This window comes from Falco punctatus, assembly GCF_963210335.1.
Source record: "Falco punctatus genome assembly, chromosome: 2".
Classification (NCBI taxonomy): domain Eukaryota; kingdom Metazoa; phylum Chordata; class Aves; order Falconiformes; family Falconidae; genus Falco; species Falco punctatus.
The window spans coordinates 94,579,610-94,607,454 of record NC_137581.1 but is presented as its reverse complement, the minus strand read 5'-3'; the positions used below and the strand labels follow the sequence as shown (position 1 = coordinate 94,607,454).

The window sequence follows — 27,845 nt, the reverse complement described above, 5'->3', positions numbered from 1 at the left end:
TAGAGCAAGTAACTTTAATCTTTTAAGTAAACTTTTAAGTAAAAATCATTAATTTTAAAGCCATATCAAAAAATTCAAATTAGCAACGATGCTGGTCGGACACCTAAATGTAAGCTTAGCTAGAGATTTACACCTGCTTTCTGTTTATACTAACAAGCCAAATTTGCACTCAAGCAAACTGAATGCCCCTATACAGACTCAGACACTGCAGCATCTACTTGTTTTTTCTGAAAACAGCTGTAAACAAGTATGAGAATCTGGATTAAAAGACGGTTAAGAAAACCTTCTTTCTAAAAGATCTTGCAATTGTTGAAATTAATGTACCTTCCTTTTACACCTGTAGCAATGCAGTGCAAGAATCCCTTGCTTGGTATGTGCAATAAAGAAATGCTGTGCTCTTCACATTTTAGTGTCAAGGTTGTGTTATGACCTTATATTCATTGTATATTATTGTATAATATTGCTGCAAAGGAATTAAAAATAAGACTTTCTAATGAGGGTAACAGAAACATTAATAGCTGGCTTGATCTGAATTTAGATTAAGGAAGGACAATGGCTGATTTTTAAGTAAGCAGCTGCTAAAGAAATCCCCAGATCAGCTCCTATGCTTGTAGGAAATCTCTTAATACTTGGAAAGAGGGAGCCTTGGAGATCATATAAAATGTGGCTGCTTTTCCAGGCCTCACCTCAGTCACACAAGGCTCCTCCACTGCAGCTGTGTGTGTACCCAGACCTGTCCACCTGTCGTCTCTCCCTCCCCACCTCTGGCATTACGCGGTCTCCTGCTTATGGGGGAGTGCCTGGGGAGGGTGTCTCTGATACTTTTCATAGGACTTGTCTTCATTTGGCAACTCCTCCAGCAGCTGCTTGATTTTGTCAGGGAGCTGGCTTGACAGCCTGTCTGCCCATTGTCTTCCCCCCACCCTTGCCCTCATATAATTCCACATTTCACATACAATCAGTGGCAACCAGGATGAAGAATGTAGAGCACTGTTTCTTTTTAAGGTGACCACCTCAATATGCATTTTCCAGGCACAAAAGCCTATTTTTAGCACAGGATGCAATCTGTGGCTTAAAAATGCTTGCTTGATCAAACCTCTTCCTTTTCCTTGTTCATGGAGATGCAGCATTAGGAGTCAAAATCCCTTAACAAATTCAGTGCTAGAGGGCAGAAAGGCAGTAAGCACACTAGCATGGGAGAGAGCACTTGCTATACTTGATAATCAATGCCCAAAGGCTGATGGAAGAAGGCTAAATTATCACACACGAAATTCCCGTCTCCCTGGAGATGAGTGTTTCTGCTGAGGAGGTAGGAAGGAGCAGTCACACTCTGAAGCGTTTCTGGTATATACATGGATGAGAGTGAAATCTGCACAAGGAGGACTCCTGCAGCAGAGAGATAAGTCATTTCCACTGCAAGGCACTGGGCACAGGCAGGCTTTGCTGGTCAGGCCCTTGCTAAGAAAGCCTCCTCCTGGACAGGGCAACAGGGGCCTTCCCATTTTCTATTTTCTTCCTGCTGTACTCCATGAGAGACCACGGGTACAGGAAAGATATGATGGCTGAAGAGGAAAGATCCAGACAGCTCTTCTCAGCCCCATGCTCCTATAATCTTCAGCAGGAAGGTCTCCAAAACTGAGCTGCTGAAACGGTGTGGTGATGGGAGGAGAGAGGTCTTGCTTTGCATCCCATCTACTTGCCAGCCTTTTTCTTAGAGGTTCCTGCTTTATAGACATCAGCCCTTGTCTGAACCACAACTGACCAGTAATGCTTGTCTTATTGTGTCTGATCAGCATTTCCCCCTTCCTGTTTTCTATCATGCTTACAGAGACCTGTGACGTGGGAGATTCTGAAGTCTATAGAGCTGAATTGTGAAAACCACAGTCTGCTGGAAAAAGAAATCCTTGCCAGCATAACTGTACTATTCCCCTTTTGGCCAAATGGGTGAGGAAGTGAGAGCTGCACTTGTTCTGATGGCAGAGATCCTGCAGGTGCCTCGGGGAGGATGGGAGGACACAGAAACCCTGCTCAGGCTCCTTTCTGAGATCCCAGCCAAGAAGGAAGACCTCATACAACTGCTGAGGCAAAGAGCACATCCAGATTCACTTGTCTTCATGGCAGCATCTGCTAGAAAATACACGCAGAGCTAAACCTCAGCCAGGAAAAAATATTTTTAAAAGTTGGTGAACAAATGCCACCCGTTCCTTAATGACATGTGCCTGTTAGTAACTTCTGGAATAAGAAGTGTTTTCATTCTCAGTCTCTGCATTTTCTTCCTCCCTTTTGAGTCAACAGGAATTGAACCTGTAAGTCAAAATAGCTTTCTGTCTCCAAGCAGACTGAGTCAGTACTGTAGTTTTAAAGAGAGAGTGGAATGGTATTGACAGTTATAAGGCAAGAGATATAGAGAATTTCCTGAAAAAAAAAAATGGATTGCAATGCCATATAACAGATATTGGAGCTTCAGAGCTTATCTTCACTTAAAGAAAATGTTACTGCTGTGTGAATCAAATGGGCTGTTTCCACAGCCTATACTGCTGTGAGAATGTTTGCATTTAAAGATGTAAAATGCTTTCTCACTTCATAGCTCTTGCACACCACTGTTGCAAAGGCAGAATGAAAGTAATGTTCTGCCTTAGTGTTTTGTACTATTAGCTCTCCTCCTTCATAAAAAGGTAGATGTTCCCAAACAAACCTGCCTACTGCCACATTTGTACCTATGTTTGAATCTACCATGGGTATAATAAATGCATTTACATACATGCATTGCAGTCTGTTTACATACATGCATGCATCTGTGCAGAGCAGTTCTCGTGACATAGCTAACAGGAGAAAGATTGCCAACACCCAAAGCATCACTGCTAATTTGTCTACATCGTTCTTCAGAATGAAGGTTAATTTTGACACTGCTCCAACAGATTGTGGAGTCAGTCAGAGTCTTGTTTGTTCCACTATATAAAATGGCCCAGAGGCGGTGTGCAGAGACAGTAATCTGTGCTGGGACTATGCTTATGGCACTGATGTCCGGATCACTCAGCAGCCAGCGCAGCCGTGCCTGGGGTTGGCCTCACAGAGGTGACATTTCCATTGCCTCAGCTGGCTGAGGAAAACAGGCCAATTAGATCAACCTTAAAAATGAGGGGAATTTAGCAGTGAAGGCAACATCTATTACACAAAAGAGATATTCAAAGGAGCAGTTTGGAATTTGGGGTAGAACAGTTTATTTTTCCTCACTTCGTATTCTTATTTATTCCCTGCCATCTATAAAGACTAACCACTCTGGAGAGCCAGTCACCCCTAAAAAAATTAAATCGTGGAACAATGTGAGAGATGGCATTTCTGTGGGGTCAGAAGAAATGAAGGTAACAAACTCTAACACTGAGTAGCCTTGGGGCAGGCAATGCCAACTGGGATTACCTGGACACCAACTCCTTGCACCTTGCTCTGCTCACTGGATGGACCAGAAAAACAGCATAAGCCCACCCAAAACACCCCAGCTGGACTCAGAGAGCAAGAAAACCAGCAAGAAGGCTGAGCCCTCTGGCCTCCACCCAGACAGGGTGGCTGTGTGGCAGCACTCCTGTATCCCAGAGCGAAGTGGCTGGGACGGTCAGATGATCCTTTTCTGGCCAGGTGGGAAAGACTTTGGAGGAGCTCCCTGTTGCTTTCCTGTTCATGACCATACTCCAGAGCTGTCTTCTCCTTTCCCCAGGAGCACAGCCCTGCTCTACTCAATCTAATTTTATCAGTACTGAATGAAATCACAGCTGGTTTAGATCTAAGGACCTCACGATGTGTCTGGAAGGCAGACAAGATACTCAGCAAAAAAAACTGGTAAGGAGAAGAGGAATCCAGAAGCATCAGAAATGTTTAGGATGCCTTATTTGATGAACAGACGGCAGCCTCGGGCTTCAAAGAACTGCCCCAGGGCTATGGCAATCCCTCAGTCACCTTATGCTGGAAAAAGAAACCTCACCCATTGTGATACGATTCAAGAAAAGGTCCAGATGCCACTTTAAAGAGAAACTTCCCAGATGGAAATATTTCAGGAACCCCACATTGATTACCAAATTGCACTCTGGGTGATGAAATGCACTGAAAATCTAAAATTTGACATTATTACATTATTTATTGTATCTGGTTTTCTCTGCTGCCATGAGGTTAGGCAATTAAACAAAACAGTTTATCGTGGGGTTTCAATCAATTTTGTTCTCAGGTTCTCATGCATGGAGATTATGTTGAAGTGCTTAGCTTGTAAACACTGCAGGGTAATGTTTATTTGTTTAAAAGTGCTTTCATAAAACCCTGGAATGCTTTGTTAACCCTAGATCACTTATGAACAAACAACCATCCTCAAACTATGTCTTCTTCTATATATATACTGTTGCTTAATCCCATACTTAAAAGTGATTTTATAAAAAGTCCTATGATCCTTCAAATGCTTCCACTATTTTATTTTTTTTTTTTTGCTAACCAACACACAGAGGTCACCTCTCTTCCTCTGAAGTCACTTTTCCATAGAATCTACTTCCCTCTTCCCATTTATTTTTAATACTAGCAGTTTCATCCACAGGAATATATTTGTTATAGAAACAAATCCCCATACTGGTGGTAACCAGAAATGGCTCTGAAAGGCAGTTGTGCCGGAAGAGCTTCCTGTCAGAAAATAGGTGCAGCTTTAGCAGCAACCACTACTCACAGTGGCTTTGACGTTGTTTGGATTTATTTGCTTATTTTATTTTTTATTCATATTTATTTATTCCGTCATGCTGCTCAGCTGTCTGAGACAGCAGCAGTGTTATGTCCATGAGGGCTGCCACCATGGCTGGGCCTATGGGTGCTTTACCTTGCTGGGTGGTCAATCATCCATGAGTCTGTCAGCTTGTAGGTAGATAGGTAGGTGTCTTCTGGGCTGCTTCTTTGTGTCCTAACACATCCTTGTCCACTGCTGCTGGCTTCTCTTAATGCCAGAAAGTTTTATGAGAAACAGAATTGAGATTTGGCTCGCCCCATCATGTATTTTATTGAACGCATTAGAAAATTAATAACCTTGAGATCTTTCTGCCAGCTGCAATTAGCCAATGGATATAATGAAGCATACCTGCTCATACAATGTACAGCAGCAGGCTGATTCTTGCTCGGAAACCAAACTAGAGATAGATGCCATGATTCCGAGCCCCTCAGCTGGTTATTCCCTTCACATATTCAATCCTGCCCCTCTCCTCAGAAGACTCTACAGCCCGTTTTGGTCCGTGAAATGAAAGCCTGAGGATTATCCCTTCTCAGCCACTCTCCTGAGGCTTCTCCTCCTGCAGATGTGCCATGCAGGAAGGAAGACACTTCAGCTGCCCAGTGACACAGCTGTGCTCGATATCACAGCAGTACAAGCTGCCAGACAGCTTGGCTAAGATGACTGATACTATCTCCTATTGATGTCTTCCTTTCAGAAGGAGGATCCGAGCAGAGGTGAGGCTCACCCACCCTTCTAATCTGGCATTAACCCGCAGTGCTGCTGTTAATCACTGTCAGGGAATGAGGGCACTGGGAGCTCAGCTGGGAGCAAGAGCTGGCTCCCTCCCAAACCAGCAAGCACCCTCTGAGGGAGCCCTCAACCACTTGCCTTGCTCCTAGATGGCCACTGCTGGGACTGGACAGCCACCTGCATTGACCTGCAATACACTGTTGAGGAGGCAGCGCCAAATGGACACAAAATCACAAATTCAGATGTCAGCTTCTTTTCTTATTTGCCTGATAAAACTACCACTGTGAGGATCGACTGCCCGTTAGTTGGTGAAAGTCTTTCTGAAATGCAGTTAATTGTAAACAGAGATGGAAAATGACGTGCTTCAGTCTTGGAATTCAGCTTCCTCCTCAGCTGACACTGCTCAGAAAGCAGGCCCTGCTGCGGCCCACCCCCATGTACAAACCTGCCTTCATGCAGCTCCAGAGACAACACAGAGGCAGCATCCCAAAAGCAAACGAAAAAATGCTACGGCAAATGCACTGCTGCTGTGCAAGAACGAAGGCCAAAGGCTGCAGCGCTGTCAAACACATGGGCGTTTCAGTGTCACCACTGACATTTTGGCAAAGGAAACGCATGCTCTCTGCCTTACGACTTTCTGTTGGAAAGATGATTGATTTCCTCCTGAAATTGTTCTGATGCCAAGTGGTGGTTACCTGAGAAAGCCTCATTCATAAACTGTGGGTGGGTAATGGAGGAGGGGGGAAGACCTGTTATTCCCCCCGTTGAGAGAAGGCTCTTACAGTTCAGCTTTGTTCTGGACTAAACAAGAGGAACAGTGCACATGTGGTCTTCATTAGTGACGCTCCTTTGATATGTCTCCAAGTCCTTGGGTTGTAACTTTAGCGCACAAAGGGGTGGAGAAGCAAGGAAGGGAGAAAGGGAAGGAGGGAAGAATAAGACTGCTGGAGCCATCCCTCTGAAATCCAGACACGGACAGACTTTTTCTTTTTTTCTTTTCCTCCCCCTGCCTTTCTTTCTTGTTCTTTTCTTTTTTCCCCACCGCAGGCACAGAATTGTTCTTAACCTTCTGAACTGGGAAAATACATTTAAAAAAAAAAATCCACTGCTCTTCTGTCAAAGCAAAACCAAGATGAATAATCTCTTCTAAATTACAAGCATTCAATGACATAGTGGAACAGTTATCATTTCATTGCTTTTTATGCATATGTACTTGCATATATGCTTTTGTGGTTGCGTGAAGTCTGTGAGTCTCCAGCAGCCTGGAGTTTTAAAAATGCTTTTGAAGGAGTGGTTAGAGAGCAAGCGGGGGAGTGGGGACTGATCTGGCAAGCTGAAGTAATGGATGTTGATTCCTGCTCATTAGGAACCATGTCACAGAACTGCAGTCTGATCTACATGCCTTTTCTCCAACTGCCTGGTGCTTCCTCATGCTTCAAAACTGTACACCTCTTCTCCTTCTCAGGAATACTAATAAAGAAGGAAGTAATTTCAAAAAAGCCACACTAACTCTTCATATATTATTTTTCCGTGATTGTGCCCATCAATTAATAGCATTTGGATTTTAGCCCCCTTAAATCCACAGCTACACACACATGACTTTCCATGGCAGAAATCAGTTATAAACTGATGAAATCTAAAGAATATTAGCAGACAAATAACCAACAGCAAGTACAAAGTACGTCAATTAAACCCAGGGGCGATCTGGATTCCCCCCTGCACCTGCGGGAAATGAGAATATTTCACAGCACTGAATAAATGACATCCACATTTATGGTAGTGAAAGGCTGCTGACGCATCCCTTTCACTCCTGAGTGGGTTTGGGAACACCAGTGTGTTCAGTTGGCCAGATGTAAAGCATGGAACTCTCTCGCATGCCCACATGCTCTCTTTACCACTTGTGCTACCTCCCCAGGGAGCCTGAATTTCCCAGGTAATGGACATGCATTCGAGAAGGACAACAGCCGTGTCACACAGACTGGAATAAAAAGGTGCTGACGTGGGAAAGACTCAACCACATAAGTTCAGGAAGACAACAGCACAGACCTGCATCAGAAACAGCTGTCCTTTCATTGCAGGGCCAGAGGAGACTGTCAGATCAGTCTATAGGAAAAGCTTCTCTCTGTGCAGTCCTCACCATAACTGCTGAAACAGAGATATTTCTGCCCAGCCAAAACCCACTATTGATGTTTGCAGGACAGTGTACTCAGAGCTGTGGTTAGCAGTTATAACCAGTGGGGTTGATGCCTGAGCTTCTCCACAGTTGTTCAGTCCCCAAAAAGTGTTCTGCTTTTGTAGTCATTTTTGTCTATCCTTTCCTTTCTACCAATACTACAATATACAGTAATATATCAAGTGTGTACCATGTTGTAATAGTAATATTGCCAAAAGCACAGTCCATACGCTATTTAACAGCTGAGGTTTATACAACAGAATGAATGCTATACATAGCTATGAGTTACTATACTTAACTGAGCAACACTTTTCATCTTGCCTACATAAGGATTTGACATTTAACATCAGTATGAGGCTGCATAACATCATGCAGTTTACTATATAAAAATATTGGGGTCTTGGGCTAAGACATGTAGCATCGAAGTGAATCTTTGGCAAATGATGCTCTGGTCCATCCATGTTTTCCCAGCACTGTGTACAGATTGTGCCATGGCCTGTCCTTTGCTCTTCCTTGGACACAGGGCAGAAGGAGTGCAGTGTGTTTGGGCAGAACTGGGCAAGCTCTCAATCATCCCCATAGGGCTTCTTGCTGACTGTGAAACGATCTTGTGAAACTGTCAGAATGTTCCAACAGGAGCGAATAGTACAGGCTATTTCATGCTCACAATATACTCATCCAGAAAAAAAATACTTTGTTGGCCTTCATTAAGCACAAGCACTCACAGGCTAGGTATTAAGATGTGGGAGTCATCTGTTCTTGTTCCTCTTTCTGTACACAGTAATAAAATGCAGGAAGATATTATTCTTCCTGTGACCCACAAACTGTTATCTATAGAATGAAATACTGAAAATTCCTTAACTTTCAGGTGGGCAGATAACCTTCTTTAAGTTACAAAAAAAATGCTTGGAAGAATGTGTAGTGTTTTGAAGCATGATCATGACTAATCACATATTTTAGGAAATCAGTACACAAACAGCCTCATTCTAATCTCCCAGCAGGTTCACAGCCAGGCAGCTCTCCCAACTGATAACCAGGGAGATCAGAATCAGGCCCAAGACCGTACTTTTTATACCACTTGGTATCCTAGTAATGACTACAAAAAGGGAATATAAACCTTTTGTCTCTGTGCTTCTACAGACACATTCCCTGTGTATATTATTACCCTTCACAGGTATTTCTAAAATCCTGGGATCGCTCCTGCTCCTGTAGCTCTTTAAATACTCGTTCGTGGCAGAAAAACAGTTCCAAAAAACACAAGGCTGCCATTGTCTGCTTCTTATCTCACCTTCCCCAGCCTAATCCACTTAAATGCCATCATCGGCTTCAATAGACACATCCCTGATTAATGCCACTGTAAATAAGATCAAATCAGCCTATAGCCCATGTTGTTCTATAAGAAGACATACAAAATAGTTGAAGATAGCCAACTAAAATCTTCCATTCAATAACAGAACTAAAAACCTTTTTATTCCAAGTAGTCAAAAGGGTTGGCTTAAGTAAATGCCAATTACCAAATAGATAAAATAGATTAGTATCAGTACACACCCAAAAGTCAATAAACAGATTAATACAAGCTCAATATGTATAAGATTATTTTGTTTCAGACCAGGTTACTAATGTCCACAGACACAATTGCATGTTCACTTTGGAGGTGTGGTTACAGACCACACAGGCACTCCTTACTAATTTTCAGTGCCAGGTGAAATGTACCATGTAAAACAGTGCTGTAGTCCAGCTGCACTCTTAGAGCTATTGCTGCCCTGGTAATCCCAGTGGCTCACTTTCTAATGCACATGAGGTCCTATAATTTTTTGTTTTTGCCAGAGCTCCTGATGCAAAAGGAAAGGAGCTTTGGTGAGCAAGGGGTTAGAAAAATTTAAAATTCAGACCGTGAGAAGTAATAAAGTAGTTCAGCATTTCAGTCTGTCTTTGACAGTAAAGTCATGAACCATTCTTTTGATTCCTTTCCTGTTGCATGTAAAATAATACAAGCAAAACAGAAAATGTGCTCTAAAAAAAGGCTCCAATAGCAAGACCTTAAAAGCTAAAACTCATATATTCATCACAAAAGTTCACAAAGTAAATCTGTCAGTGTTGCTGCAAACTGTGCTGGTCATCAGACAGCTTTTTTTGTACTTTTTCTGAGGATTATATCTGTAGCGTGCAGAGGTACATTTTAGATTAGCATGCACTGAGTGATGAATCACATTATATTTCAGAAGAGCACTTTTTTTTTTGAGATATGTCCATGGTTCTGTTTGTATCAGAATATGGATGATGTCATTTCTTCCCTGTGTTATTCTGAATATTTTTGTTGCCTATAGGGACTAGAAATTACAGATGCAGGCAGAGATTTTTTTCTGAGTTAAATAAACATTTTCAACCAATTCAAAGTTTGGTTTCAGGTTTCAAGTTCAAACTGGTTCTTATGTTATCCATATGTTTGCCTACTCTTAAATATAGAGACGTTCTATAAGCTATATAAATTTCCTTTAATAAAAAGCTCTGTTCTAAATTTTTGTAATGTGACCACTGTTTTCACATGTCAGATTGAAGGTACATTATTTTCAGAAAGTAAGGGCTTAGCACATTCTAAAACTTCAGCAACTGATTGTGTCTCAAGTGGGAAATCTGATTATTAAGCACTTTAGAAAAATTTCTTCTTCCTTCTGTAATAGGGCTGTTCATAGTAGAAACACAAAATTACTACTTTCTCCAGGCATTTTGGAGGCACTTATTTTTACTACATGGTTCATGATATGCCTAACATATATTCAGTGTTTATTAACCTCAAAAAAATACATTATTGAGCATTTTGAGATTCACTGATAGAAAAACTGCTAAAAAGAGCCTGGAATTAATAACAATAAGCCACAAGTACCAAATAATCATTCAGATATTACCATCCCATCCATGAAAACAGGAGGAACATATCTAACTCATTCATTGCTTTCTATACTTTCAATGTGTAACTCATGCTGATTTTTTCTCTGTGATAAAACAACCTTAGCCTTTCTAGTGTCTTTTCATGGGGACTGTAAATGTTCTCATGTTCTGCCTCTGTGCTTTTCCTCCTTTTCCTCTTCTGCACAGTCCTTTCTGCCCCAGGACTGAGGATGGCATCACAGCTGTAGCCACTGCTATCTCTAAAGGCCCCATGATATTGTCCCATCAGTGGTTCAGTTTCCTGAGTAGCTGTACTGAATTTATACAGATTTAAAGGTCCAGCTTTTTAACATGCCACTACATTAAGGGTGATAAATTGAATCACGAGAAGGAAATGTCAAGGTACAAAGACTTGATGGGGTGTGGAAAGGCTGGGCATTTGAAGGCGCCCCTCCTCCTCGTTCTCTCTACATCTCTGTAGAAGAAGCCAGCTGATCACGTATGCATACAGCAGAGCCCCTGTAGCTGCTTCTCAGGGAAAGACACCAAATGTACAGGGTGATGGACTGGGGAAGGTGATGCTGAAAAGGGTCCCATGAGGTGAGGAGAGAGGTTTTGCTATGGGCTTGGGCTTGATTCTCATTCATGCTGAAAGGGACCTTTTATACCCCAAGCCTGGGTCTTGGTGAGGGTCAGCAGAATGCAGAGAGGTTTTGCACAAATGGCAGAGCTGAAGGGGAATACATGTATGGGAGGGAGAGCAAACACAAACATAATGAGGCACTGCGCTGCCTTTACAATGTACTGTCAACAGTGACTGCTTGTAAGTAGATGCCAAAATACTGTGTTCTGATACTACTCAGAAATGAGCCTGCATTTCTCCTGGTTTAAATTGTCTTTAAATGTGGGAAAGTATAGTAGCCTTCTGGCTGCAAGTTTGTTAACCCAGACAGTAATAATGTTGCTAAACTCCAGACCAGCAAAGTTAGTTATAAATATGAGCCCTGTGGGTATGACTGGGTTAGGAGAATTCAAGGATCCCACATCTGTGATAAAAGTCTACTTATTTACAAGGAACACAAAATACTTGGTTTCCTTAAAGACAGCAGGAGTCAAAGAGCAAGAGACCTTCTCTTTCCTTGCCATGTCACGGCCCTTTCACAGTCAGTGCTTTGTCCACAAGCTCTCTGCATCTTCCTTTAGGTGGTATTCCCAGGCCATGTTTTCTATGTGCAGTATTTCTGCCTTCTCTCTCTAACATATCTCCTGCTTCACTTTCTTTCCTTCCTTTTCATTTATTCATGAATCGTCATTAAACTACAGCCACCAAAACACCATATGCTGTAGAGATGTCATTGCCATGGACTGTGTGCTCCTGTGTTGGGGTGGAGAGCACAGTGGTTTCTGCTGCCTTGTCCCACGGTGGTTTTACAAGCTGTTCTTTTACACCATCTTAAAGGATAAGGACTGCACCTTTCCACTTGCATTTTTCACTGAGGTTTGGTGCAAACCAGCAACCAGAGTCTTGAAAATACGTACTTCATGAGTATTGGCATACCTGGACAAGCAAATAGAATAGCAGGCTGTTTTCCTACGCTACCTGAACCCCTAGCTGAACTGCAAATAGTGTTTATTCTGATAATAAGTTGCAAAGTGCAAGACTATGTTGTCATAACTGGAAGATCAAAAGGCAGAGGAACTCTGGCAAGGTGGCCTTCTCAAGGTGCTGCTCACACCAGTAAGCTGGATATATTGGATTACTTTTTGCCTCTCCTCTAATTACTGTTCCGTGCTGTGCTGCAAAGCAACAAATGAGGCATTGCTCCCTTGCTGGTCACATTTTCCTCAACTGGCTGTCACTATTTGACATCATAAAAAAATAACTACAGCAAAACCAGAAGCTACATTGGATAAGTTAATTATATTTAACGAAAAGCAATACTCTGAATGTTATAGAAGCTCCAGTTCTGTGACAAAACCTGCACATAAAGATCCTTTCCCTATGCAAGCAGCAATATTTTTTATTTACAGTGTGTACTTTTGAGGAAAATACTTCCTTCTTTCCCATTTCTGGCTTTCATTAAAGACCACCTGAAGACAAAAAGGCTAAAATATTTGAAAGCAGCCCATGTTAGTCTCCTTTTAATGAACTGTGCAGGCTCCTTTGTGGTAAGATAATTTCAATTGTACTAAAGTCAAGCTTCATTGAATTCTCAGCTCTTCTAAATAAGGTAACGGTGCAACTTTCCAGGTAGTGATTTTCTAATCCCTGAGAATTTTATTTGGATAAATAAAATAAAACCTCCCGTGAGTGTGGATGGCTAGCTCTGCAGCAGTATGTTCAGCATCCCATACGTATTACCCTTCCCCAGAAATCTAGCAAATGAGGTCACAGCAGAAACATTTGTCAGAATGCCAAACTGCAAACAAATGCTGCTTAATATTCACAGAAGGCAGGTTTACATATGGAATTGATAGCATGCACACAAGAAACCTAATTCCAGATGTTATGCCTATGCAGTGAGAGGAAGAGAAGTGTAACATGACCTCCACACCCAGTCAAATCAGCTCTAAACTGGACAGAATGGTGGCAACTGAGTGCTTGCAAACATAGGTTCCTTTTGGTGGAATCAGAATATAATTTTTGGACCAAAAATGACAAAATTGCAGGAAAAACGCAAAATCTGCTAACGGAAATAAAGATATATAATGTCAGTGAAGATTCATTTGGTGATGTGAATTTTTAAGAGTGCCTAAGTAAATAACATAAGACTAAATGTTCGTGTTCATATTTTAATTAATTAAGATTTAATATCAACCAGAAATGAAAGGTACGGCTTTAATATAACTTTCAGGGAGGTAATGTATAATGTGTTCAGATGTAGTCTAAAATAATGAATAAAATAAAATAAAAAATTGTCAAAGGCTCACTCTTTGGATTACAAGAAGCTTCAGAGCAAGAGGCTCAGCTCAAATTTAGAAGTGCTAAAAGCTTCCATTTTCACACATTTTCAGTGTGATTCCAGGTCCTGATAGCCTGAGCCTACGATGATCAGCAGCTGTGGTTATCTTGTGAGTGCTTTTATGAAAATGCGTTACCACTCATATGAGAAGTGAAATGGAAACTCTGTTTTAAAGGCCTTTTCAACCTGAATGATAAAAGCCTGGGAAAAAAACTAAGCCAACCCAGCAAACCCAAGTTCTTGAGACTTGTAGGGGTTTAGATTCCAGATTCTGGGATGTTTTCACATTTTAAGTATTGCTCTCATGCAATGTGTAGCAAACAAAAAATAGCCAAGACTGTAGTAGCCAAGGAATCCCGAACTCCACAACACGCCCCAGGCTATACTACATCCATCCTTGTGCCCAACAGCTAGGGGCAACACTGACTTTGCACACAGGACAGCAAAAAATAGGCAGCAAGAGCTGGAACATGTGACAGGAGTGGTTGCCAGAGTCACCTGTGGTGCCAGCAACCTTTATAGAAAATATGTCTGTGTCAGAGGGAGCCTGCTGGGCTACACCTGTTGTACCAGTACAGCAAGTCTCTGTTCCCAGAGGCCCTGGAGCCCACTCATTTACCATGAATGAATGGAAGAAGACAAAGCAGATTATGTACAAATCAAAATAAGTGTGAAAAAGCTGAAATGTGTTTTGTGGGCCCTCATAAGCAGTAACAAATGGAAGGCAGAGACCTTATGTCTATAAGAGATGTAAGTACTCATGGACTCTTGGAGAACAGCATTACACACAACCTGTTGAAAAGGAGATGTGGAAAAAGTGAAAAAAAACCACCAGTAGCCATATTGCTCCCCATCTGGAAGTAACCCACAGGAGAAAAATGCAGCAAGCGTACTCAAGCAAGCAACAGTTCTCCCTCCTTGTTTTCTACTTGGAGAGAAAACTGCAGTGGCCTGTTATGCACAGAGCATCCTTAATCCTTCTCTGGCCCTGTATGCAGGGACAGACAAAGCTGCATCACAATGAATTGGCTTCACACTGGTGAGAGCTTGTTTGCTTCTCAATCTACAGTGTTTACCATTCACTTTTGAGGCACTGTGCTGGGGCACCTTTTCTGTGGCTGACTTTCCCCTAGTAGGAGTATATCTTCTTGTGTATATGATTACTGTTCCTTAGTTACTATCTGTGTTAACCAGCTTAAAAATAACCTTTTGCTGTCTAGTCAGTTTTCAGCCCAGCAGTTCCCTCCCATTTGTTTTGCAGGTACACACACATGGCAAGAACAAGGGAAGAGCATTGGAGAGACGGGACTAGAAGGCAGGGGAAAGACCTACTTCTTTTGACTGCAGTGCTGTTTCACACCTGCTTAAAAAGTTTAAGTAACAGACTGTGCCTGAGGTTGTGGTTACCTTAGTTGTGCAGTGTATCTAATGGCTCTGAAACAGGTAAATGTATCCACCCTCCAAATTCTCTTTTTTCGCTTCCTCTCTCACACTCTTAGTTACATGGTCCCACCTTAGTTTTCATAGCAGCTTTGGGCCTCAGTGGACTTTCCACAAACCAATCCAGTTCATTAGCTCAGCACAATCTTGGCCATGTGGATTAAGTTGGATGGAAAGAGGCAGCTGATGCCCTGACTCCACTGACAGGTGATCTGGCCAGATTCAAGGCAGGTGAACTTAAGCTCAGGAGCTGCCATTTTTGAGTGGGAGCTTCTCATGAAAAGCCTTAGATAACCCATGTAAAGTAACACTTAACTCCCAAAAGCATTTAAAATTCAACCACTGCCTTCACTTTGACCCAAAAGGCTGACTTAGCTTGGGCTTCTAAAACTACTCAGAAGCACTCAACTCTAAAGCTAAGCAGGGAGTAACCCAACTGCAGGATCAGCATTCGGTGGGAAGTGGCCTCCTCATCAGGTTGCAAAAGCAGACTTACATTTTCTTATGTACTCTTTGACTCCTGTATTTTTTATGCTTGATTTTACAGCAGCAAATAGTCTTCCATTTGCCCAGGTGAGTAAAAGTCTCAATCATCTTCTAGTGGAAGACAGTGACCTAGTAAGTAAGGTCTCTTAATTCCCATGAAAGTGTCATTGTTGCAAAAAGAGTCTTTCTCTTCCCCATACTACCCCCAGGCAAAACTTGAGTGTCTTGGGTTACGTGGTCTGCAGCTTGGAGGCAGCTATCCATCCAAGGCCCTCAGTTCTCCCTACGGTTGGCTTTAGTCCAAGCTGGCACTGCATTGATTCATTCCAGCAGATCCTAGCTTTAATGTTTCTGCACAGAGGTGCCATGCAGGATCCCTGCCCTGTTTCATTACTTAACAGCATCACAAAAATCATGAGGTTTTGAGCCTCAAGAAAAAATTAATAACCCTACTTCTTAGCCATTTGGTAAAACTGTTTCATTGTATTTTTCTGGAATTCCCCTACTTGTTGAAAAGACATCTACTGATGATGAATTGAGGAGGACTCTGTTAATGGAAAGCTTTCTCCTCAATAGCACCAGATAGATGGGCTGCACCAAGCTTGCATCAGCTTCCCACAGACAATCTGTCCAACAGCAAAACCCTCAAGGCACTTAGTGGCTCAAGTTGAACAAATCCAAAAGCTCAGCTAAAATTCTGGGGTGAGAACCGCAGCTAACATCATGGCTTAAGCAGAAAGGAATTTTATAGCAGAGGGTAACACCTCCCTCTCTGCAGGGGAGAGCTCTCCTGGAGATAGTTCACAGACCATGGAATGAACTTCCTCAGGAACTTAACAACTGACCACAGCAAAGCACGCTTTTTTTGACCTTGCGCTCTCTAAAGTAAACACATAGCACTATTTCAAAACAGGAAAAGAAAAACCACAGTAAAAGCTTAACTACCTTACTAAGCCAAATCACAATACTGAAAGGTAACACCTCCCCTGAAGAAGAATGGGCCCCACATGACAGATTTCAGTCACACCAAAGGCACAAGGGTAAGTACTTTGACATTACAGTGATGAAGGAGAAGCAAGGTAAAGCTTCATGCAATACTTCTGCATTACAGTATACCTGCAGTGTCAGATTTGAAGGGATGCAGATCTGCATATATGAGATTCTCACGCACCATAAGAATCTGGAAGTTTTAAGAAAATAAAGTCACAAAGCACACAGTAAGTTCACAAACCATTTTAATAATGCTTTGCCTTGAAAAGGTGTGCTTTGAAATGGTCACTGCACAAATGGAATGATGAGCATTCTTCTCTAGTGCAGTATGGAGGAAAAATAAACTCTCTGGATTGCTGGTGTTGACAGCATTGACAGCATATAGGCTCTTTGAGATGCACAGTCTTTAAGCGTAATAGCAAAAACCTTATGCTTCACCAAGTTCTACCTTAACACACTTAAAAACCCACTAACAGTCATCTTTGTTAATGGATGATGAGGCAATTTCTCCTTTGAAAAGAGAAAGGTATCTTTTGTTTGAAAAAAATAAATTGGCAAATTAATGGATGAATGACAGCATGAGGAGACCGGGAATTTGCACATGTTCTCCTACTCCTTGGGAAGGTTTGTGTTACATTAGGGAAGAACAAGAAGGGAACACCCACTTTAATCTGCTATTGGAAAATAAAGAGTTTCTACCTTTTAGGTTTTCTGAGTATTTTGGTGTTGTTTTTTTACTGCTACAGCTGCGTACAAGAGTTTCTTGCTTTCTACTGAACAGGTGTTGACTTTTGCTAATGGATTTGTATAGCCATACTCTGTCAACACATCAGTATTACTCAGTATTTCAAGAAATGGACTGACTGAGACTTGGAGCTACATTCAGAGACATTTTAATTCAAACCTCCAACTGTTTTTTAAGAAGCCATATCTAAAAGCTCCCTTCCAAGATGCTGGAATGTGAAGTATGTGGGAAATGTTATCTTATTGGCCTCATGTCTGCCAGTGATTGTGAAACAGCTTCATTATTCTGGGAAAAAAACAACTATGATTCCAGGCAAAGAGAGATTCATGTAAACTTGTTAAATCTTTAGGGAATACAAATAATACAGAGCCTGGAGAAAATCTTTAATGCTTCATCATGTGAAGATAGGATTGATGTGGAAGATTGCCATTTGTAAACACTTCACATAAAAACATGTACTTTGAAAACCCATATATCTAGTACAGCTTGTTAGACCTAATTCGTCTTCAGATCAATTTTCTCAATGTGGCCTGTCTTCCCTGGAGATAACAGACTATTTCCACTGTAGTGTGTTACATATACTGGTGAGAGAGAAGAATCAGATGCTGAACCATGGTGGCCATATTTATCTTGCACTGTGGTCTCCAGAGGCAAAGTGGGGTGGTATTTACCCTGCGTGGTAGGTGTGTTCTATGATACGACCTCAGCTCTTGACTCAGCCTGGTCAAAATGTATGGAAGCTCTCATCCAGTCTGTGGGCCTTCCCAAGGAAATGAGTGTAGTCTTGCACACACCTAGAGTGAGACATTAAATTCTGGGTGTTTCTCAGGTCTTCATTTCAGTCACTTCTAGATGGCCCCATAGAATGGTATAGCAGGTACATCCAGTCTGCATCATAGAGTGCTTGTGAAGAGATACTAGCTGTGGAGCTAGGGCTGAGGGTTATCATACTTCTGCCTGGGAACTCCCAGCACCCTTTATCATAGAACAGGCAGATTTCCCTGAAAGGCGCTCAAACAAACATTTCTGTACAAGTATTTCCTCTTCAGGCCAGGTATAAATCAAATAAGCAGTGAGGCTTTGCTCAGAGAGCTAATGCAGGTCTTAAATGAAACCAACTTGCTTCTGGGCATAACTTTAAAGTTCTCTCAAGTATTTACACAGTCAAGTAAAAGCTATGTTATGCTGTGGAGCTATTTCCATTTCAGTAGTCTCATCTTTCCAGTGGTGTTAGGACATAATTTGGGAAGTTTCCCAAGTTTGCCTTGAAAATCATGTTGAGCTCCATATCAGCTACACGATGTCAATGCATTACGTATATGCTGGTTGCTGGCCAGCTGGCATTTTAAACAAGTAGTTCAGGGAAAAGCAATTTTGATGAGGGCTGACCACAGCTGGCTTGACATTAAACTACATTTTCAGGACTTAGTATTGCCAAGCCTCCAAAGGCTCAAAGACTTACTTAACATTATCTTAAACTTTGTCTGACTCAACAGCTTCAGAAAATAAAGTGGGGCTGAGGGATCCTAGCATGCCAAATCCCTGCATACATATCTCCATGTATTTCATTTGCTTACTGAATGCATTTATTTTATATTATTTTATACTATGTCCAGTTTTTACACAATTTGAGTGTCAGTCTTATTCTTGCCACAAATTAAGTGTGGTAGCTGAAATGCTTCCTTGAACAGATGTGACGACCACATAATGTAAATATTGCTAAATGTTGCCTCTTAGCCTTTGGAAGACCATTAAAAAATACAAATCTGCAGAGAATAGTGTGACAATACAGTGTAGCTAAGCTTGTAGCACACTAAAAATGCTCTGGAGTTGTCAGAAAGAAGCAGTTAATGAGAAATCAAAGGTTTAAAACACTTTGTGCACATGGATATTTCACTCCCAAATAGACCAAGGTATATACTAGTAAGATTTTCAATGACCTAAAATATGGCCCTGCAGGAAATAGTAGCTGAAACACAGAGGTTTTATATATATATATATTTATAATAAAATGTATATAAATGTGTGTGTGTGTATATAAATGTATGTATATATCACTGTTTTCCAGTAAGGATTCTAGCACCATTTCCAGCTTCAGCTTAATTTCACTTAAATCTTTAGTAAAACGTCCTATTTGAAACCATTTGACTGGAGTATGTCAAACAAAGTACAGTGTTTATAAAGACATTAAGTTGTTCTAACTTTAAAACAATATTCCTGCATTAAACATAACTTCCTTTAAAGAGTAAAATGTTGGAAGAAAATCAGAACTCTACTTTCTTTAGAGATTTGTTCAGAAACCATTCCATACAGATCTGAATACATAATTTTCTAATTACCTCTGGTGAGCAATAATATTTAAGGAAATTCCAAATAATAATACTTTTCTCTTCTACACAGCTTATATCTTCAAAAGTTCATCAATCCTTTTAAACTGGGAAGGAGATTTTGGAAAACATGTTGTCCTTGTCTATAGACTGAAAAACAGGCATATCTTCCAGTAAATCAGTAACCAAGTTGTGACAAGAACTCTGCAATTTGAAGCTCAGAACTTGGCAGATGTCTTCTGCCCAAAAGGACAGCAGAAAAAAAGATCAGAACAATATATTTGAAAATATATTTCAAATACATTCAACAGGAGATATACGGTGACTATGAAAGCAATTACAACTCAAGCATGTCAACAGTTAATATTTAATAATTAATGATTTAAGTGTGACATTTACTTTCCCCACACTACATCATAAGAACTTACAAAAATCAGTACATCATCATGTAGTCAACAATGCAAAGAGCCTTAAATGTAATTTTTCTTAACTTTTGATCACTTGATTCCTGAGCTTTTAATATTCATACTCCAAAAGCTTATCCTACAACATGAGTAAAGAAGCGATTGATTTGGGAAGTTACTGATGCAAAGGAACCATCAAATTTAAAAAATATTCAGTCATTTGCATTCATTAGAATAACCATGAACATTTCACAGATAAACAGAAGTTGTATCAGTTCCTATGTGGATGGACATGTCAGCAGCAACTAGGTGAAGAAGAGCTATTCCTCTGCTGCCCCTCCAGCCCATTCTTCCTCCAGTAGAGCAGCTATTGCTCTGGAAGAAAGCTGGGTGATCATTGAGGAAGACTGTGCTTCCTTTCAAAGATGCAACGGTGGTGTGGTCTCAGGCAGGGTAATAGAGTAGCTGGAAAAATCACAATTTTAGAACTTCTCTTAGACTGGCTCACAGCTTCATAGCTTCTTTGAGAAAGTAATATTGGGAAAACAGCAAATGGGGTTTTCAATCTTTGCAAACTTGATTTAGCAGTGAAAAATAAGGAGAACTCAGAAACAGTCAGAGTACAACACTCTTTTTTATATTCTGCACAAAAAGGGTTTAATGTTTAATGCCACATTTACATATCTGAAGATACTTGATGTTACACAGGATTTTAATTTAGCAGTGATACAGCAATGTGCTGAAATCAGAATACAACAACATAGCAATTGCAACATACAACTGGATCACAATACACATGTGATTGCCATTTCCATTCTCTCTATGCTGACTTTCATGATGTTGGGCATCTCCAGTCACTGGGAGGGAACCCATGGGGTGAAGCCAGTTCAAGCATGTTGCTTTTATTGAGTGTTCATTTTTTATACTGTATGCTGAGCCATGTATACTCTTTCCCCATATTGGTCTCAGACAACCTGGACTCAAGAAGACATTCACATTCTTTTGATTAACTCAGGGAAAACCCAGTGTATCAGCTAATCCACTCAACTGATACAGCCGTTTATCAAAAACAAAGGCCACCCTCCAGTCCCCTTTGTGCTGAGACGAGTTCAGCTGTATGTGCAATAGCTCTGGTCACTCCCTACATTCCTTGAGCTTCATGAGCATTGCCTGCCCCCTGAGCCTTCTTCCATTGTAGGGTTTTTTCCATCAGTCCCAAGCATATGATGCCTAAGAGCTCATCAGAGATTATCAGCAATTGTTCCATGGACTACAGCCAATAAATACGTGAAATATCATAATTGCTCTAGTGTCATAAAACCAATTCCAAAAAGAAGTGTCAGGCTTCACTTGAAAGTGATTTTGTAAGTTGTTCTGGGGGATGGGGAGCAGAGAGAAAGAAGCAGCATAGAAAGCAAACACCCTCTTTCCCTGTTCAGAGCATAAGCTTCTGTTTTTTTCTAAAACAAAATAGAGAAGTAATTGCATGGGATTCTTTTCCTTTCCCCCCCTCATTTTTCCATTTTTACTTAGTAAATACATTTAACATAATCATGACTCAGGAAAAATATGCCTGGACTTCATAAGTGCAGTAAACCCCATTTTCTGCAGCTACCAGGGGATATCAGGTTTCTAGCTGTGGCTGAATACCTACTGCATTTGGCTCTGGAGGGCCGAAATGGAGCGCCTGGACTCACTGTGCTGCTCACCCCATTTTCAGAAAGCTGGATTTATGCATCACAGAGTCTCCTTATACATCACACTAACAACAAAATCTTGCTTTGGTGTGGTCCTATACAGCAGCTTGCCCAGAGGAAACCCTTTAGAAAGAGGAATGTTACTCGACCCATGCTCTCACATTTGCTAAGGTTGGGACTGTTAGAATATTTGGATTTTTAGATCTAAAGCCAGAAGAAAACACACAAATAAAGCATTTTGGTTTGGGTTAAAATGAATTAAAAGTTTCCTTTTTCTTGCCAAATAAAGCACAAACCAAAAGGTGGGTGGAACAGCTGAAAGTTTTCCATACAATCTAAAAAACCCACCACCTTATTGATTTTGAAAAGCATTTTTAAGGAAGGCAAAAGAGGAGAAGGTCTAAGTTTGGAAAGCTGTGTTACAATAGCTGTAATCTTGTTCAGTAATTCAGTGATTTTCAGTGACTCCGACCGAGGCTTAGGAGATCCAGGTCCATCTCATGCCCTGCTGGCGGCAGTTTGAATTCACATCTCTTACCTCCCAGAAAAGGATTTTAACCACCAAGGGATAGGATATATGCTGGATTGCTTCCCTTCTATTGCAGTCTTTTAGGTTTGGTCATGATTAGTCTTTTCAGCCAAAAGTGAGTGAGAATAATGCCTTAGGCTACTGGCAGGACTCTTAAGGCAACGTGGCCACAGGTAGTATAAGGAAACTCCAGCCTCCAGGCTGCATGGGTCTCAGCTCTGTTCTAGCTGAAGGACTATGCACAGTGTGAGATACCAGACTTCTAGTTCCTGGTCAGCTGTACCTCTAACCATGTGCATAAAGCATTACTGTAACCATAGGAGAGCAAATGTTTGTACACACATGTTTACACAGCTGAATAGCCCAGAGGTGTGGTTTTAAAGGCATAAAAAGGATTTTAATCCAGCTATCCCAGAGGAAGAATGAGTGGGTCCAAAGGGACATTCAAACATTTTGTTGTTTGAGATCCATTTTTAATAGCCAAAAGTACTGATCTGATTCATTTTCAATTTGTAAGTTTTTTTCAGGAAACCACTTCTTTCAGTAAATCAATAAAAACAGTAATTTCCACAGGCTCCATATCTGGCATTGGGCTGATATGCAAAATCACATTTTACAATGCATTAGGCAGAATATCTGATGGTTCAAGAAATAGCGATGGAGAAGAGAAACATAATGACAGCTGTTTTATAAGATTCTCCGTGATAAATATGAATGGGTAATACAATAACGTATATATATCCTGGTAATAATTTTCATGTCCTAGCTATCCATCTTCTCTACCTGGGAGCATATCAACCCAAGGGTCTTCCAAAAACCCCAAGTATTGTTATTCTTTTGCATTGTTACCAAGTTAATTAGGGAACAGGGCAATTCTCCCATTTCAATACTTCCATCTGTTTCTGATTTACCAGTTTCACATATTATGAAAATGCGCCAGACAGCAGCTCCATCCAATATGTTTCATGTTCACAGTATATATATGAAAGATGGTTTAGTATCAGTAATTAAGCATTTACTGGCCTTCAATTTAGCTCAATATTTCTTTTGTGGAGGGGAAAAGCTCCAGCTCCTGAACAATTTGTCACAGTGACTCTGCAGCATGCATATGGCATAGGGAAAATTGCATTTCAGCCCCCCACTGGGGCATGCCAGTGAATTGCTAAATGATAGAATCCCGATTCATATAAAACGGTCTTGTTTACATGACTATGTTCCTAGAGGCTCCAAAAAATATCTGTATTGCATCATGTTGTATCTTGCCCAGTTAGACAAAGGCAGCCCCTACCTCAAAGAGCTTGTACCCAATACAGACAAGAGAATGAGTAGAGGAGGTTACAGCATGCTGGCCAGGGAGAGGACAGGCAACCAATTTCCCCCAGTAAGCAAGAAGTCTGTGGCACTGCCTCAATACCAAGTCATTGCTCTAATGGCAGAAACATTCAGCTGCCTACAAGGCTAACAACATTTCCAGCTATACAGTTTTATGCACATAGTAACAGGTGGGGGGGGGGGGGGGGGAAGAAAAAAAATAAATAAAAAAAAAAAGAAGAGGAAATACCACAAATGCAAAATATGGTCAATTGCTACATGCCACATGCAAACAAATATCCTGTCTTTCATAGGGCTGGAATGAAACAGCAACCCAAATGACTGTAGACAAAGGAAAAGACACCTATGCAAAAATAGTAATCAATGGATTTCTGGAGTCATCAGTCCCTGGGGTAAGGACCTGTCTTGGTCTTACTGGTAGTTTTCTGAAATAGGTACAACGACGTATCAAAATGAGGCAAAAATAGTCCACAAGATGCAGCATATTTACAGGGTCATATGGGGAAGCAGAGGAAATGCCTTTGTATAACAAGGCAAGCTACACTGAAGAAATTAGCTGACAAAACAGAGACCTGCTTAGGAGTGTACACTCTTCTGAAACTCTTCCAAATTACAGTGTTTACCCTCTTTTTCATTTTTATGACCTCAGAGCACCGATTATTACATATGTTCCAATGTTCCTGGATATACAGAATACTAAAATGCCCAGAATTTGTTGCGTGAGGTACCTTATCATCAGCTGATAAAATACAACAACTAGTCTAAATCATCTGATGTTGAATTTTGTTTTTTAAGTCAAATTGAGACATGAAGGAATTCTTCTGCTTCTTCTCCTCAACCAACTACCAATTACGGTGAATACCTTGAAAGGCCCTGGACTGCCTGGTGGGACTGCAAACTCATACTCAAACTCAACTGGCGTTTGTCAACGTAAGTACTGCAGTTATTAAAAGTATACATTCCTCATAGATGTCTTATCCATATAAGGAATATTTTTATCTGGCAGTGGCACACTAATAAATATTAGGATTATGTAGTCCTCCAAATTGCAAGAGATCACCTCAATAGCTATGCGTACCAGAACCTTCCTCTATGAAACATAATAACATTTATTGATATAAATGGCAGGCTTCCTCATTATGCAAGAGCCTGATTCTGCAAAAGTAGTGGATATGTGTGCTTTCCAAAATTTTATTTTTTAAAAAAAGTATTTAATAAAACATATTCATAAAATGTAGTCAGCATCTGCAGACTGATTTGGATTCAAAATGGTGAACGTCTTCTGGTCTGAGAAGTGGAGTTTTTCACTTTTATATATGAGCTACCCATTCCATTGATGAAGCCTAGTAGTCCTGAAGTTTCTCTCCTAACTCCATATTTGTCCACCAGTAAGAACAGCCCAATTTGCAGGGGCTCTCGATAGTCATGAAAGCCCACTGCACTAAGTATGCTTAGCAACTTTTTAAAATCTATTTACATTTTGTCTCTAGTGAAGACAGTCACATTGGCATGCACAGTGGATTTACTTGCATCAAAAAAATAAAAACTGACAACGTACCTAGAGAAGGGCACCACCATGTGTCAACAATAACTCACTGGGTCTTTTTTTCAGTGCAAGTACATATTTTGTTCAAACAATCCTAGAGTACCTAGTGATAAAGTAAGCTGGAAAACAGAACTTTTAAAACCATGGACCAAATCAGCAGAAACACACCTTGACCTCAGTGAAATATGACTACAAGTAGTTTCCTCCCAGCTGCACCTGTGCCAGTGGAAGAAGTTTCAAACCCTGCCTATATCTGCTTACCATTGCCTCTCCATGCAATCCACCAGCCATCCCATCTGCCAGTTCCTCTGCCATCAAAGTCTTTCTCACCTGCTTCACTCAAAATGAGTCAAGTTATTTAAACACCTTAAATAACAGGTCTTAGAGTCACTGACATGGGCCAGGGCACCCCTCCACCATGGCAGGTAGCAGCCTCCAGCTGAGGAGCAGCAAAAAAGGAACACCAAAGGCAGTATAGGGAGAGACAGGTGCAGAAGAGGATGCTTGCCCAGCACTGAAGTACCAACTCCTGTGTTTAAAAGCATTTTGTGATTTTCCAGTCAGAAATCTGGACAGAAGTAATGGCCGTAAGTCTCTTCTGTCACCTGACTTCTTGTAGTAGATGCTTTTTAAAGAGCCTTATGTTGCAGAATTTTTATTTTTTTTTAAAAAATGTTCATAAAAATCAAAGTGAAATACTTCATTTTGGGTGATTCGATACAAATCAGAAAGTGTTTATGGTCTGAATGACTCCAAAGGCTTGCTTGGCTTTGGTTTGGTTGGGTTTGGTTTTTGGTTTTTTTTGAAGTTGACATGAATAAGCAGATGCTTAAGGACGTTTTCCTAATGTTTTATGCCTGAGGTGATCTATAGCTGTGGACTTCCTTTCTCTTGTGCTTTTGCTAAAATTATCCATTTCCATTAATGCACATAACACCTTTCTGAACAAAACTGTAGGATTTATCTTGGAAGCCCTGTGATTCTGAGTGTGTTACAGAAGATGGACTCAAGCCAGGGACTCTGCTCACAGTGTGGGAATGAATGAGATTTGGTACTACAGCTCCCTCAAGTTGATGCACAATCATGAGCTGCAGTTCAGTGTTGACATGAATCAACAAAAACCATTGTGATGTTTAGAATAAGCAAAAAAGAAAAAACATTTCAATGAATTCCAGATTTACTTTTCTTTTTAATATTTTTTCCTAAGAATTTAAGAATTTCCATTCTAAGGAAGGTTTTGAAATCTCTGGATCTTGTCCTGTTTCGAAATGAAATTAAGTATTGAGATGCCAGCATTTTCTATGGCAACTCTAAAATTAATGTGGCTGTAAACATGCATAAGATTTTTTTGTACTATATAGAAACAGGCTTATGGGTATAACTGCAGATGTGCTGGGACCCTTATGAGACTCTAATACCTTCAACTTTCCCAGTAAGCCACATAATGACTGTGTAAGTATATGGCAATTCCTACGGGGGTTATTTTATTCAGTATCATCAGAAAGAGGCTTTCTCATTTATATTTCTGTATCTTGATTCCCATGTACTGTAATCCCAATTGTAAATACAATCCACCTAGTTATAACAAAATGCCTTTGTAGAGCACACATAGCCTTTGTTTCAGGACCTGATGTTAGAGGACTATAAAGGCTGCATTCAAGGCACTCCAGTCTGCAGCTGGAAAAATGGATGGAAAATTACTTCCTGGCCCACAGCCAGCACTAAGTTTGCTCAGGATATAATGCAATACGGGACGTGCAAGGCTCTGATACATATCTGGTTTTAACCCAAAATGGGGAAACCCTGCTACTTCTCTGTCTACAGTTTGTTACCAGTCACTTATTGACAGCCCGGCACATAATGACCATGTTGCTAATCAGGGTCCTGAGGGCACCCATGTGGCTATCCCTGGGCTGTGTCTCACCCTGGTCCCCACCATCAGGTGTGATCCTGATTCTCACCCATGAACTGACAACCATCACAGCTTCAGCCCTTCCCTGTCCCCCGTGCTGCCCCGGTGCCCTCGGCTGCTCCTGGCTGGGGGTGGAACAGGCCCCGGCTGCCAGGCCCTGCCCTGACCCACCACGGGGAGCCCCTGATGCTCCCCAGACCTGAGGGACTCCACAGTCCCTGTGGAGCCCTGGCATCACCATACTCAATGCTTTCATGAATCTCTTCAGATTTTAAAAAAGATGAGTGATAAAACCAGCCATTTTCACCTGCTGCTTAGACATCACTACCTGAAAGCTGAACCCGTTTCAACTCATTGTAGCCCTAAAAAATGGAAAAAGTATCAATTCCAAAACAAAATATATTGATTGCTTGCTTTTATTTTCAAAGAGAAATGGGCAAAACAGAACAAGATAGGGGAGGTCTCATCCTAATATAACCTCATGGTTAGAAGCATTGCCTGGCTTGTGGGAGTTTACGTGTTAATCAGACAGTGGAGATTACTATAATCCCTCTGCAGACAGCTGGGCCTAACCAATGGGCTGTAGGATGCACTAAGGGACACCTCTTGTGGGCCTTTCTAGTACTCCTTACTTATTCATTGAAGCAGAGATCGTGACACAGCTAGTCTGTTGGTTCTTGTTTCCTCTGTTCATACTCTAAGGTTAAGGTCCTAACCATTGGGCTACAGGGTTAATGAAGGTCAGAGCCTCCTCATCTTTGGGGAATCCAGCTCTGATTTTGTTAAAATATAGCCCTCTCTTGGACCCAATGGGTTTTCATGCATCCAGAACCAAACTTACCCTGCAAGGGGGCTAGAATATGGGATGTAAACAATTGGTTGGCCAAGCACAACTCCCTTCAGCAAAGGGAGACAAAGTGGCCTGTAGAT

The 27,845-nt window shown here is 41.1% G+C and overlaps 1 long non-coding RNA gene across 1 annotated transcript in view; it reads left to right on the top strand.

The window, feature by feature from the left end:
- The first annotated feature begins 49 nt into the window (after nt 1–49).
- Nucleotides 50–27,845, top strand: part of LOC308058999 — a 45,090-nt gene continuing 17,294 nt past the window's right edge. The window contains exon 1 of the long non-coding RNA XR_013926083.1: nt 50–24,387. This is a non-coding gene — a long non-coding RNA (uncharacterized lncRNA). The remainder of the gene's footprint in view (nt 24,388–27,845) is intronic.